The sequence below is a fragment of the Grammomys surdaster genome, unplaced genomic scaffold (assembly GCF_004785775.1).
Source record: "Grammomys surdaster isolate TR1022 unplaced genomic scaffold, NIH_TR_1.0 174, whole genome shotgun sequence".
NCBI classification, from domain to species: Eukaryota; Metazoa; Chordata; class Mammalia; order Rodentia; family Muridae; genus Grammomys; species Grammomys surdaster.
Genome location: NW_021604622.1, coordinates 13,503,548 through 13,517,561, shown reverse-complemented (window position 1 = coordinate 13,517,561; position 14,014 = coordinate 13,503,548). Strand labels below are relative to the sequence as shown.

Below are 14,014 nucleotides of genomic sequence, written 5' to 3'. Positions count from 1 at the left end.
TAGAAATCCATAATAAAATCAGAGTAGCTGGATATCTCGTATTACAGCTATAAATGGAACACTTTGGGGGATGAGGTAAGGGGATTGTCATGAGTTCTAGGCCAATTTAGGGTACACCAGAGAGGACAAAATGCTTTCTAATAAGTGTAAAGAAGAATCTTATGCTGACTGGTCCCTAAATGCAGCATTTCAAATTCACAGCATGGTCTCAGTTAACCTGGTCTACTAGATTTTTCCAGACACAATTTTAACCTTGAGGGAAGCAGAATAACTGTCACACCTACAATAGGTTGGGAGCAGAGTTTTACAGCAGTCTAAAATTACTTCAAACAGAACCTATGCACTAGCAAGAAAAGACTGGTGCCAATGTCACCTGGGGGTCCTCTCTTGGTGGTTTCTTACAAATGTGTCTTCATGAGCTTTCTTTTGAAAAAGAAATGAAGGGCATTTATAAGGTGGGAGAAGTATATTTTAACTCTCTGAATGTTTAGTTAGATATAATTCAGCCTTAAAGCCAAAAAAATAAAGAATTTCAACACACACACACACAAACACACAAACATTAGATGGGATATCAAATACGGAAAGACTAGAGGCACTAAAGGCCATGAATGCAAGAGAGAAGGAAGGGGAGAGAGAGAGAAAGAGAGAGAGAGAGAGAGAGACAGAGACAGAGACAGAGACACAGAGAGAAACAGAGACATAGAGAGAGAGACAAACACATATGCACACATACACACACAGAGAGAGAGAGAGACAGAGACATAGAGAGAGAGACAAACACACATGCACATTGAGAGAGAGAGAGAGAGAGAGAGAGAGAGAGAGAGAGAGAGAGAGAGTGGGCCTGGAATGGGCTCTAGAAACCACAAAGCCGACCACCAGTGACACACCTCCAAGAAGGATAACATGGAAGGTGTTGGAGAAAGACGAGAAAGGAAAAAATAATGTAATTATATTTTGAATTCCAAACCAATAAAAAATCTTTAAAAACTATGAAACCATCAAATAATAAGAAATAAATTTTAAAAAGAAGAAACAGTTTTAAGATATAGAACAATAGGCTGAATTCTTTTTGAACACACACATACATTCAAGTATAAACATACATAACACACACATGTGTGTGTACTTTCATATTCACTTAGATTTCTAAAAGTTGATGCATCCACAATTTTAGTTCATATTGTGCCTGTCTTTTGCCTACAATAATTCCATCTGCAACAATCCAACAAGTATATATATCAAATGCTTCTAAAATGTGTAAATTAATTTATAAGTAAATATAAGTCAATGCATTATTGATTGTCAGTCATGAACGATTTCTGAAATAAGAGAAGCAGGTAAGATCTGGTAAAACAAAAGGTAAGAATATGAATAAGTCATCTACACTCAAAAACCTTTAGAAGTAAAAGATAATGCAGAGATATAAAACATGTTATACATGATGAGAATATAGTTTAGTGCCTATATTAACAAACATATGCTAAAAGCCCAAAGAACAACCAACACAGATGGTTGAGTAGAAAAATTAGGTTAGATGTGGAAAACCATTTTACAGAGGCATAAACCATAAAAAAGATGTAAGTGTGCCAAATCAGAACTATGAAATTGCAAATTAAAAATCATGATTTGAAAAATTTTTATACCTATTGAAATTATAAAAATCGAGCCTTAGATTTTTATAAGTATATGCATCCACATGTATAAAACATACTTGTGTGTGTGTGCAGATAGTCTACACATCTGTAAGTAGATGCATCCACTGACAAAGCTAACATGAAAAGCACCTTGTACAAAAGTTCCCTTGTATGGCCTCCCAGAAGGTAACTTAGGCACAGGGATTTTGGTTGTATGGCTTCCTGAGGCTCCCAGCTCTGTCAGTTCCCTGTGTACTCATTACCTGAGCTTTGTGCACATTGTCATGAGGCTATAAGTACTATTTGCAACAAGAACCTGGATATTGGGCCCATTATTGTGATGAACACATGTTACTGAGGGTCTAAGTTACATATTTCAAAGAAGGTCCCAGTTGACATCCTGGATAGTAAGAGGCTTGAATTCAACTCACAACAGGAAAAGACAATGGGACAATATAGTGTGGAAATAAATACTGCCCAAATACCAAGCATTGATATCTGCAAAGATGCAAATGTAGAAAGAAAGCAAAGAATTGTTGTTTTACAAATAATAGTAAAGCCAAACCGAGAAAATGCAAATATCAAAATCAAGTGAATGAGAAGCTAACCACATAAATACACATCTTATTCCTATCCGGAAGGCAATGCTTTCTTCTGTCTTCATGTGCAAAAAAGGTGAATGACTAGTAGGTACATGAATCCTGACATGAAAGCTCAGGTTTCTGAAATTTATAAAACTTACACAACTATTCTATTGTGAAAATATCTTTGTGTATCTTCAACAATAAAAGAAACTTGAAATAAAATCTGAGTGCATTAAACTGTGTATAGTTTGACCTATTTGATATAGATGCAAAAATACTACGGTAAAAACAGTGATCATGCCAATAAAGCCCAGATAGCCCCAACTCTACACAAAGAGGTATAGGCAACTGAAAAAATCTGGTAATGGAAGAGATGCCCTTCCCCCGGGAAAACCACATCACTAATGTCCAGCGCCTAATAGCCCTGAAAGCGTATGTACAGTTAGAATTACATGGGTCAAAGTATTGATATATTGAGGAATAATATGTCCATACAAAGATAAATATGCATACAAATAACTAGTAAAAGAAAAAGAAAAAAAAGTCCCTGAAGTTTAAAGAGAGGCAGGTAAGGTATATGTGACAGTTTTGAATGAACAAAGGGGAGGGAGAAATGTAATGAAATTATAATATCAAAAAAATCACTGAAGCAGAAAATAGCAGATGGTCAACACAATATTAATTGTAGGCAATGAGAGAGTAAGTGAGCCAGAGGGTAAATAAAACTAATATATAACTTAGAATTACACAGAGGGAGTGAACTCAACTGTCACTGGGACTTTTTTTTAAAGCATGCTAGAAAATTAGCAATGTCATGGAAATTTGATGATAAAATTATTTTGGCCCTTGAATGTTTACTCTAACCACCATATTAATTAAATTTGATTCCCCAAGGAAGACAGTTACATATTCAGCCAATTCCTTCTGGTTGTTTTTTAAGGAACTTGGAGAGGAATGTATCCCAGGAAACAGAGAGCTAAATCAAGACCTAGAGGTCCAAGAAATTCATAAGTGTACTGTCTACAAAGAAAAGAAAAACTGCCTGAGACATGAAGTTTCCTCAATTGTAGAAATTTACAAAAATCATTCAGCCTATGATAAGATAGCCATACTGGGGGTTCTAGGACTACTGCTGTGCCCCTGACCTGCTCAGTGGAGAAAAGGAAACAGCAGTACGCATGAATCTAGGTATCCATTTTGCTAAACTATCAGGAAATAAAAAGAACATATGCTTCAGAAACCCACAGATTAACCCTATGTCACTTTGAATAAAGAACAGTTTAAAAATACTGTTTGTGAGGATTCAAACTACGAGATTTGAAATATGGAGAGGTCACAGAAGTATTTTGTTTCGATGAAATTAAGTTCTCTTCCTAAGGAGTCTGGGAAAACGGTTTAGTGGGTCAGGGAATGTGATGAACAAACAGAAAGGATGGAAATATGTGAAGAGCAGTAAGTCCAAGAAGATGAGGACCAGAGACATGAGGCTCACTGGGACATTTTGGCTCCCATTATAGATACAAGCTCAGAGAATCCACGTCATAGAATAAGATAAAGAATAAAAACAGGGAATCCCAAGATCTATGCTCACCTCCTTGTGAGCATAACCCTTCCAGAATTCGCAGGCAGCTTTAACACATGCACAGACACACACAAGTATACACCCATATGCATGCCTGCACACACAGACACACAGAGTATACAAACAAACACATGCACACATAGGCATGCTCACACACTAAAGTACAAATAGAGATATTTTGTTCTAGTGATATTAGGTTGTAAGAACTAAAATGAGATGAGGGAAAAGGCCAAGAGAAAGAAACAAGAGAGTATGTTCTTTGTTCCATTAATTTTAATTTCATGTGGATTTCACTGGGAGTATGTGTCTGAGCCTTTGTCCTACATTTTTATTTTTGGCTTGGATTTCTTTGATTGCTTAGCAGCATGTGCTTAGATCTGAGGGTCTGTTCACTTTTAACTTGGTATTGTATGTCTGTTCAAGTATTGAAAGTTATCACCTCATTTAATTTCTAGGTTAGCTTACAGACAATATTCATTATAAGGTTTGATATTGTTGAATTTGTACTATTCATACTAATTTTTAGTAGCTTCAACAACTTAAGAAAAGAGAATAGATTTTATTGGTTTTATATACACCGACCTGTTTTAAGTTCATTGATGTAAGTATATTGACTATCATCAGTTCTTGTTCTTTAGAAAGTATTTATGTAAATGGATATACAGATACGTTAATTTTCCTTCTGTACTGGAAGGATCTGTCTTCAAAGTGTTCCAGAGTTTTCTAAAGAAAACATGACTGGGTTCACTCATTGAAATAGTATAAATTCAGTTCTGACAAATAAATCAATGAGTTTCACAAAGAGATCCACACGTTGACCCTCACTCATCATAACAGCCTTTTTGTATGACGTAAGTCGTTAGTTCCTGGGAAGCATTTTTATTCATTGTTCTCCAAATATAATTTTAGAATGCCTTCTTTGGAAACATCTTTTTTTCATAACCAATTTTAGGTCAATCTTTATTTGGCCTATATCAAACTGTAAAAGTTCATTCGCATGCTTTACATGTAGGAAAGGGTGATCCATTAACACTTTACTATTTATTTCCTAGTTGCTTATGCTGAGTACAAATATCTCGGTTTTTCATACAAGCTGATACTGCTTTAGTTGAAAGCCAGTCTGTTCTCCTTCCTGGGTTAATCTCCAATGAGTGGAGAGGTAGAGAACTAGAGCAAAGCAAAGAATCTTATGTACACACTGACAAAGGCAAAGGAACAGAGCCCTGGCATCCATCTCTTCTCATTTCTTTTTAAAGATATCTATTTGCATGCTATTTATTTTTTTATCTTACAGTTGATGGAGCTTTAATTATGTGGCTAGCTTTTCTATCAATTCCAATTTATAGTTGTTTGAAATTAATTCCCAGGTGTCAGCTTGAATCATCTGCTTCTCTTTTTAATGATTAGGGCACGTAAATACTTCTTCCTGGTGAGTATACTCTTCCGGTGGTTGTTAGCTTAAGCACCTGGGCCTGCCTGTGGGAAGATGTACACTGTGCACATAAAAATCTACAAGGGATGCTGCAAAGAGGCCTTCCAAAGAACCAAGCAACCCATGTAGTTCCATAAAGTAGAACACTTCCAGGCTGAAACTGAAAACCTCCCACGACACCAGAATTGTCATTATCAAAGATTTCAGTCACCTTCAAGGCATTTCTAGGTTTTCAGTATTTCAGAATGTTATCCAAGGTCACGGGCTCTACTGTACATTTCACTGACAGGGTTTCTGTATTGCAGGATTCAAAATTTTGCAGATTTTTTTAATCCAAATTAAAACTAATTGACAGTTCAGTTTAAGTAAGGGACATTAGATAAAGCATAATCAGACTAACAGGTGTGACAGGTGATGTCCTTTAAAACAACAAATGAAATGCCAGAAATCAGCCTAGAGAGGGACAAGGGCAAATTGCTTTTCTTCGGGTTTTGAGCTTAGGAACAAATAGCTGCTATTTTGTTTTGTTGATAACAACAACAAAAAAAATGAGGTTGAAAGAGATAATTTTTCTTTATCCTTTGTTCTCTGCCCTTGTTGCTATCACATTTACATAAGCACTTTCCACATTCCAAGGTGAAGGTTTTTCAAAATGCTCCACATATACGAATCAACAAAATAATTTAACATTAGTTTAATTTTTTTTATTTGCTTTGTGTGTAATCTTGTTGCAACATCTCAGTGCTGTATAATAATCACGAACAATACTTGCTTTAAGAAAAATGACACAATTATGCACGTTTATAAACCATTCCATTGTATAATGCTCAAAAGATGTTTTTTAATGAGCTTAACAGGAAGAAATTAAAAACAAGATAAGGCTCCTCGGAGGCAATGCGGAGTAGTTAAGGAAATTATGCAGTGCTAAATGGGCGTTTAGGAGAAAGCAGAGGAGACTTGAAAGTCACACTGGAGACTGACAAACTACTAAGGCTTCTGAATTGAAGACTCTCACCAGAGGAGACAGAAAACTAAATCTGTGAGCACAGGAGACAGGATCACCGGCTTAGTTTGGGGCATTTAAAGTTAATTTGGAGCAAAAAGCCATGCTGGATATTTTCGTATCCTCCCTATGCCCTTGGGGAAGGCATCATGACAAAGCTTTAGAAGACTACCATTGATCTCCTGAGTCTATAGAATATAGCTTGACATTTCATTGAAATTGTCTGTCAGTATGTTGCAGCAATACACAGGACTGCAACACATAGAAACATAAAAGTACAGAGACTGGGGAATGTTAGGATAAACTTTAAGTTAATTTACCGTGAACAAAGGATTGCACTGTATTTACTGAGTAGTCCCTTTACATTTCACCTGAAATTTACCTGTATTAAAAATGCCTTAAGAGCAGCCTAAACATATTCGCACAGAAAATTTGTACTCGTTTTGCAGAAACACATTTGTACAGGAAATCTATATCCATATTTCAGTTCTGAGGGTATTGTCGAAGTTAATTTTGTAAGACAGTACAACACAGGGACACTGATTCCCATTATGACCTAGGATAACTGCTAAGTAGGTTAGTGTAAGGCAATTTCCGTGGGAATAAGTAGGATATTCCAGAGAGACATCGCTTCTTCCATAGACTTCTCTTAAAGAATTATATTGTTTCATTACACGTGAAAAATCGGGTACTTCCTCCTCTGCCACCCTAAACGTGTGATTTCACTGACATGTTACATGGTCGTTTATTTAAATGACATTTATATCTCAGATTCCTATTTCTCTCCAACTATTATATGTTTACAATCCATATTTGCTGCAACATAAGATTTCAACTGGAAGTCTTTCTCTCTCCCTCCTTCAAACTGCCCTGCCTGGCTTCCTCCCTCCGCCCAAATAAGCTTTTCCAGTAGAAACTTTCAAAAGCTTCAAAGTACTTCTTTTATTGGTACCTTTGCCTTTTATCCCTCAAATCTTTTCTTGACCTGGTTACTCACTCCTGTGAATCACACACTTAGAGACGCTGTGATCTCACTTCCCTCCTCCCTCCAGCATTACTTCAGACACAACTCAGTTGCCTTGAATTCCCGGGTCCAGCCAAGTCAAATTACAAACTCGATATTGAACGCTACCTTTATTTATTTTGTCCTCCCTCACAATCACAATGACAACACCATGAAGAGCCATTCTGTTGTTGATCTTCTGCTTGAAAAGCTTTAGTATAACTTAGAAGGAATAGAACGACTTTTAAATAGTAACTGAAAATCAATAATAATAGATTGATCTTTTTACATTCAAAATAAATTATCACTTTGTGCTTTTGGCATTAATCAAAATATAGCATGTATATTTTATTAATTTCTAATTGTGTGTACAGGCATAAATCATGTATGTACTTATGTTTGCAATATGAATATACCTTAAATGTATTTGTATGTGTGTGAACCTTCTTGTAAAAGCCCAAGGATGCCATTCTCTTGAACAAGAGTTCCAGGCAATGTGAGTCACCAACATGTGGATATTAGAAACTTAAAACTGGGCTGTCTGAAAGATGAGTAGAATCTCTTGATCATTGAGCTATCTCTCTAGCTAGAAAAGTAGTGAGAGGAATTAATATTAGCGAAAATATACAATAAATGTGAGGGAGGAAAAAGATACAGCATCTGTAAACTTATCAACATGCAAATGATTTAGAGTCCTGTGTCACATTCCAGAATTTAAAATTATTACAATTACTAAAATTCACTGCATATATCTTGTTAGGTAGCCAAGGGATAGACATAGGACTTAATCCCCTTTCCATGAAACAAACGCTTTACTGGAATTATTTCTTTCTAATTCATGAACCGCAAGTACTTAGACAGAAATATAAATGACAGAAAATAAACTGACAAATATTTGAACATATTTTAGTATATACATTGCTGAAATCACATTAAATGTAGCTAATCCCATTACAGTGTTTTAAATATAGATATATTTGTATTTCTTAGATAATATAAAAGAGAAAGGAGACCCTCTAACTTCATGTTCTGGAAGCATCTTCCTGGGACACACCTGACAGTTGTTCTTGTTAAAAACTCCTTGATAACTTTAAATATGCAGATCAGCCTGGGGCCAACATTACCTTGGGAGTCTCTGTAGAGAAGAGGTTGACTCTATTTACAAGGTGAAAAATCAGCACTTATTAAATCAAATCTCTCTTGTACCAGGCAGGGATTATAGCAGTCTCACAACTCAGCGATGTACCTGCCTTAAATCCCTATGCACGTTATAGAAAAATTCCTTGAAAGATCTTGCCTACTTATCTGTCAGCCTAAAATATATGGAGAACCCAGAGGTGGTTTCTTCATTTTGGTTCTCTAGCATCAGACAGCTACCATCACCAAAATATATTTCCATGTTCTACCAAAATGTATCAATATTTAAAAATGCTTGAGTGTCGTGTATGAAACTGACTATATAAGTCATAGATTCGGCATGGAGTCAGGGGTTCAATTAAAGGTACAATGAACAAAAGAAGTTAAAGAAAGTCTCTAATACACCAATTTTGGTGAATTATTTAGAAGTACTAACTTTAATTTCAAATTAAGTGGCTTTTCAATATGTTTCTTATATCCGAAAAGTAGAATCATGATCATTTTACAAATAGAGTAATGTTAGTTTACAAATTTCAGTTTTCAAATCATAAAATGGGTAGGAAGTTACAATATCCACCTCATATAGATAATGAAAAGATTAAATGAATGCATTTACAGGAATCCATATATGCTGTACAAATGTTCTTTATAGTTATTTTATTCTGTCATTCTTTTTTAAAAAATACCTATAACCCATATTTAAACTAATAGGCTAACATCATTAGTCAATAAGGAGAGTTAAAATAAAGCACACAATCATACTTGCTATGAAATTGTTTCCAGACTCTGAGTGGTTCTGTTACCAATAGCTAGGGCTTTTCAATTTTCTATTGCTATATATAATATTTAAAAATAGCTATAACAGAAATATTTTGAGATGGTTTAATACTCTTTAAATTTATTTTCACTACTGAAAAAATCTATTATGTATAATTTTTCTAAATAAAAACTTCCCTCTGAGATACCTTGCAATCAATTTCTGAACTGATATTAGTGAAATAAGGAAGGTCAGCTAACTTTGTTACTTAGTTAGTTAATAGTTAGTTGTAGGGAAAAGTGGTACAGAGTGTAATTAATTCAATCATTCAAGTGCATTTATCACAGAACCAGAAGTTAATATGATAAATGTAGCATTTCCCATTAATCTGTGGTTGTTTATATAACAATATATGTAACAAAGAAACCTTGCAATTGTGCCATGAGTGATCATTGGAGTTCATGGTTCTCCCTTCTTTAATTTTAGCTAAGCTGGTACAGCATAACATAAATTTATATGTTAGTAGCCCTTGATTTGTCAGTGTACAATGTGTGCAAAACTACCTATAATTCATTTGTATGTGAATGACAGCATGATTTTGTGAAGCCTGGACTCCTAGAATCCTGTACTCATCATTAAGAAGGATGTGAGAGTATTCACATCCTTCGTCTTCTGTCTGTGTAGTAACCGTGAGTAAAGGTTAGAGGTCTTTTGAATTATGTGGAGCCATTTGCAGCACATGGTGTGAAGAGTAGTGTTTTTCATCTCACCCCCTGATGCTTTGTCCTGCTTTCTATCTGAGTCTCATTGCTGTCCTGGCATGTCTAGTCTCTTCAGAAACTGTACCATAGACCACATAGTGATCACTCATTCAATTAGTCTCTGGTATTGAGCCCTCCTTTCTGCTGCCCACCCCAGAAAGTGGAAGTGAAAGTATTAAAGCATGCACTCTCTATCATTAAAGAATGCTGAGATCAACCTCACCTCTGTAAGTAAAATCAGTATCCCTGCCTACTGACTCTAGTCTGCATGAAAATCAACATTAAGACATTTTTACCATGGTGTGTGTTTGTTTATAGTAAAACCCATTTAGAAACAAATCCTTTTGTCTCAGATCTTTCTTTCTTTCTTTCTTTCTTCCTTTCTTCCTTCCTTCCTTCCTTCCTTCCTTCCTTCCTTCCTTCCTTCCTCCCTCCCCCCCCCCCCTTCCCTCCTTTCTTTCTTCCAGTCTGTTCAATGAAGAGATTCTAGTAATTGAGTGTAAAAATCTTGTTTCTTCCTAAAGATTTAAGTGAATCAGGAAACGGAGGGGCAATGGATCGGGTGACAGATTTGAAGGGGAGCTGGTGGGAGTGCAGGGAGGAGAAACTGTGTTTGGTGTATATGGTATGAGAGAATTTATTTTCAATAAAAATTTAAAAAGTTTAGAGGAACATAAAGGAAATAAGATGAATAGGCCTGACGTAGTCACATGTAAAGTAGGTATAATAGGGAAATAAAAATGGAATGAAGCTTAAGTCAGGAGCATTACTGAGCAATTTTCTAGTCTTCACTAACAATACTCATAATTGGTAATTATAAGGCAGTTATTTATTACTGTCCTAATGGCTATGGATCTCAGCAGGTTTATTGTACCTTCATTGTATCATCATTTGGACCTCACTGAATAGCAGGGTTCAATCTCAGCAAAAGCACAGAATTTGGAGTACAAGGAAAAACAAAAGGGAGGAAATCCCCATGCCTGAAGACACTGTGTTATGTTACCATGACTACTAAGGACACTTATGTGTCTTTGTCTTTTAGTTGTAATGCCATGTGAAAAAAGCAATATATGAGGTCACAAAGGGGTCTCAAAAATCCAAACTGCCAATTTGATGCATTGTCATTTTCTGAAGCCATGTGGTGATCCACAGAGATATCTGTTTAGAGAAATGAATTTGTAATTTTATTTAAAAAAGAAATTGTGCTACCTAATGTTAGATATCAAATTTGGTTATAAAATTTAAGAGGCGTTTTAAGTTTTATCTGACTTCTATATTTAATGCTAGCAACAAAGTATCACTATTACAAATAAACATTAGTAAACACATGTCTGTACCAACTACCAATGCTGCAAAGATACTTATTTAATCTTACATCATCACTCTAAAAAGAATACACTACGACTCAGTGTCACGGATGATTATGAGAAATATAGAGGTCAGTTTAATTTACCACAGTAGAAAGCTACTAAGCGAATTACATCATTGAGGCTCATGCAGGGTCTGTTTTTGAGCTGTCTACAAAGTAAACCGCTACACAAGCCAGGAACCCTCCAGAAGTCATGGGCTGGAAATACAGTTAAGCTAAATGGATTAAACATAAGTGTTGCAAGGTTCATAAATGACTTAGAGGAAAACAATTTTACATGTCCCAGTAAGTTTTATATTGGTTCCCCACCTTAAATATAGTATTAGATTAAAAAATAGGGTATTTAAAATGGATTTCTCAACATTTTAAACATGACAAATAGAATTTTGTAAAGATGAAATAGAGGGGAATTGTATCTAGGGGAGAGGAGAGATGAGGAAAGGCTTGGAAGAATGGAGGGAGGGGAAACTGGTTGGGTGGATTTTATGAACAAAGAATCTGTTTTCAATTAAAAGAATACTAATGTAACCATTTTTTATCTTTTTTTTTGGTTTACACTATAGTTTGCTGGGTTTTTCCCCTTGTTTTATATACTGTGGAAAATATTAAGGTAGTAAAACATATATATACATATATATATATAACATATATATATAACATATATATATATGACAGTCTTAAGGCTTCAATGATCTGTTATGTATGAAAGTGCTCATAGAACAGTGTTGCAAATGTGTATTTGACCTTGGCATAATGGCTGAGTGGAGAGTATAGTAATGAGTTATTATGATCCAATAAGTCAATAAGATGTGGTGTCAAGTAAAATTTTTCTTTAGAAAATTAAGTGTATGCAGCTTTTTCCTGTTTCTATTAATATCATGACAATTATTGTTGCCATATTACTGTGTTATATTTTGTGTAATAAGCCTCACGGGGCAGTCATGAATTTCAAGTGAATAAGGACAAATAAATGTGTATTGACTGAAGGACTTGCACGGAAAATGCAATGAAATAAATATGGGCTTATTGATCATATTCTCTTGGAAATGTCTGAGTTTTTTCATTCAACTAGCATTTATCAATTACTTTATTGAATACACTGAGAACTTTAAATTTGATACTATTCCAAAATGACATATGTTACTGATGAAGCATCTTTTTTTCAGTGGTTGCTTTGTTTATTTTGAAATATAGCTTCTATTAGATATGGTTCATTCCTCTCAAAATGTTCAATTTTTTAGACAAATATTTTATTTTATGTGTATGATGTTTAGTTTGCATGTATGTATGTGGAAGTCATGCATGCCTGGTGCCCTCAAAGCTAGAAGAGAGCATCAGATTCCCTGTGACTGGAACAGTCAATTGTGATCCACCACGTGGATACTGGTAATCAAACAAGTGCTCTAAATGACTGAGCTACCTCTCCAGCTCAACATGTTCATTAGTTCAAGAATACATGTCAAATGTTAAATCTAAATTTTACATCGCATTATCTAGTGAGCCTATTTAAAAAAATTAAAGATTACTATATGTTTCTTCTTCCTTGATGAATAACACAACATTAAGGTATAATATGACTATCTGAAAAGGTGGTACTTGGATACCCTCTTTTTTGGGGGGGTTATATATATGTATATATATAATAAAGATACGCACACACATATACAAATATATATACAGACATATGGCTAGCATGTTCAAATAATTCTATCTGATTTTATAATCCAACATACATAATTTTAAATAAATTAATCCTAGTTATACACTTCTGACAAGAAAATGTAGGTTATTAGCCCAGAAAGAACTACAGTCCTTCTCATGAAGAGCAAAACTACATTAAAATATTAGAAATCTGTCCAAGTAACAGCTGTATGAAGTTACAAATGTGATAAAGACAAAACCTTTGTAATTCCAAGTTTATTTTATCACAAAGAGATTGACGCTGAGGTCAGAAGTAAAATGGGATCAACTTTGATGGTGACAACCAGGAATAGATGAAAATTAAGAACAGAGATCATGGCCACCCCTAGAAATATATATATTCTCGCAACAGTGAATGGGTTCATCAGGTTGTATTCGTATGTTGACTTCTTCTTTATGTATACATGAAACGAGAGGTTACCTGGGCATCCATTCCATTAGTCACCAAACTCAGACACTGTTGTGGATGCCAAGAAAGGCATGCTGACAGGAGCGTGATATAGCTTTCTCCTGAAAGGCTCTGCCAGAGCCTGACAAATACAGAGGTGGATGCTCACAGCCAACCACTGGACTGAGCACTGGGTCCCCAATGGAGTCACCAATGGAGGAATTAGAGAAAGGACTGAAGGAGCTGAAGGGGTTTGCAACCCCATAGGAAGAACAACAATATCGACCAACCAGACCCCTCAGAGCTCCCAGAGACTAAACCACCAACCAAAGAGTACACGTGGAGCGACCCATGGCTCCAGTTGCATATGTAGCAGAGGATGGCCTTGTCTGGCATCAATGGGGGGGGTGTGGCCCTTGGTCCTGTGAAGGCTAGATACCCCAGTGTATGAGAATGTCAGGGAGGAGAGGCAGGAGTGGGCAGGTGTGAGGGGGAACACCCTCATAGAAACAGGGGAAGGGGAATGGGATGGGGGATTCCGGGGGTGGGGGGACTGGGAAAAGGAATAACATTTGAAATGTAAATAATATATAACGTAAAAAAAAAAGGAGGCCTTGAATTTGGGGTTGTTGGACATTGGAGGGGTGGGCTAGAGGA

The 14,014-nt window shown here is 35.7% G+C and overlaps 1 protein-coding gene across 4 annotated transcripts in view; it reads right to left on the bottom strand.

Moving 5' to 3' along the window:
- Cdh10 (cadherin 10) overlaps window positions 1–14,014 on the bottom strand; it is a 181,761-nt gene that overhangs the window by 27,606 nt on the left and 140,141 nt on the right. The gene's annotated exons all lie outside the window — the stretch shown is intronic.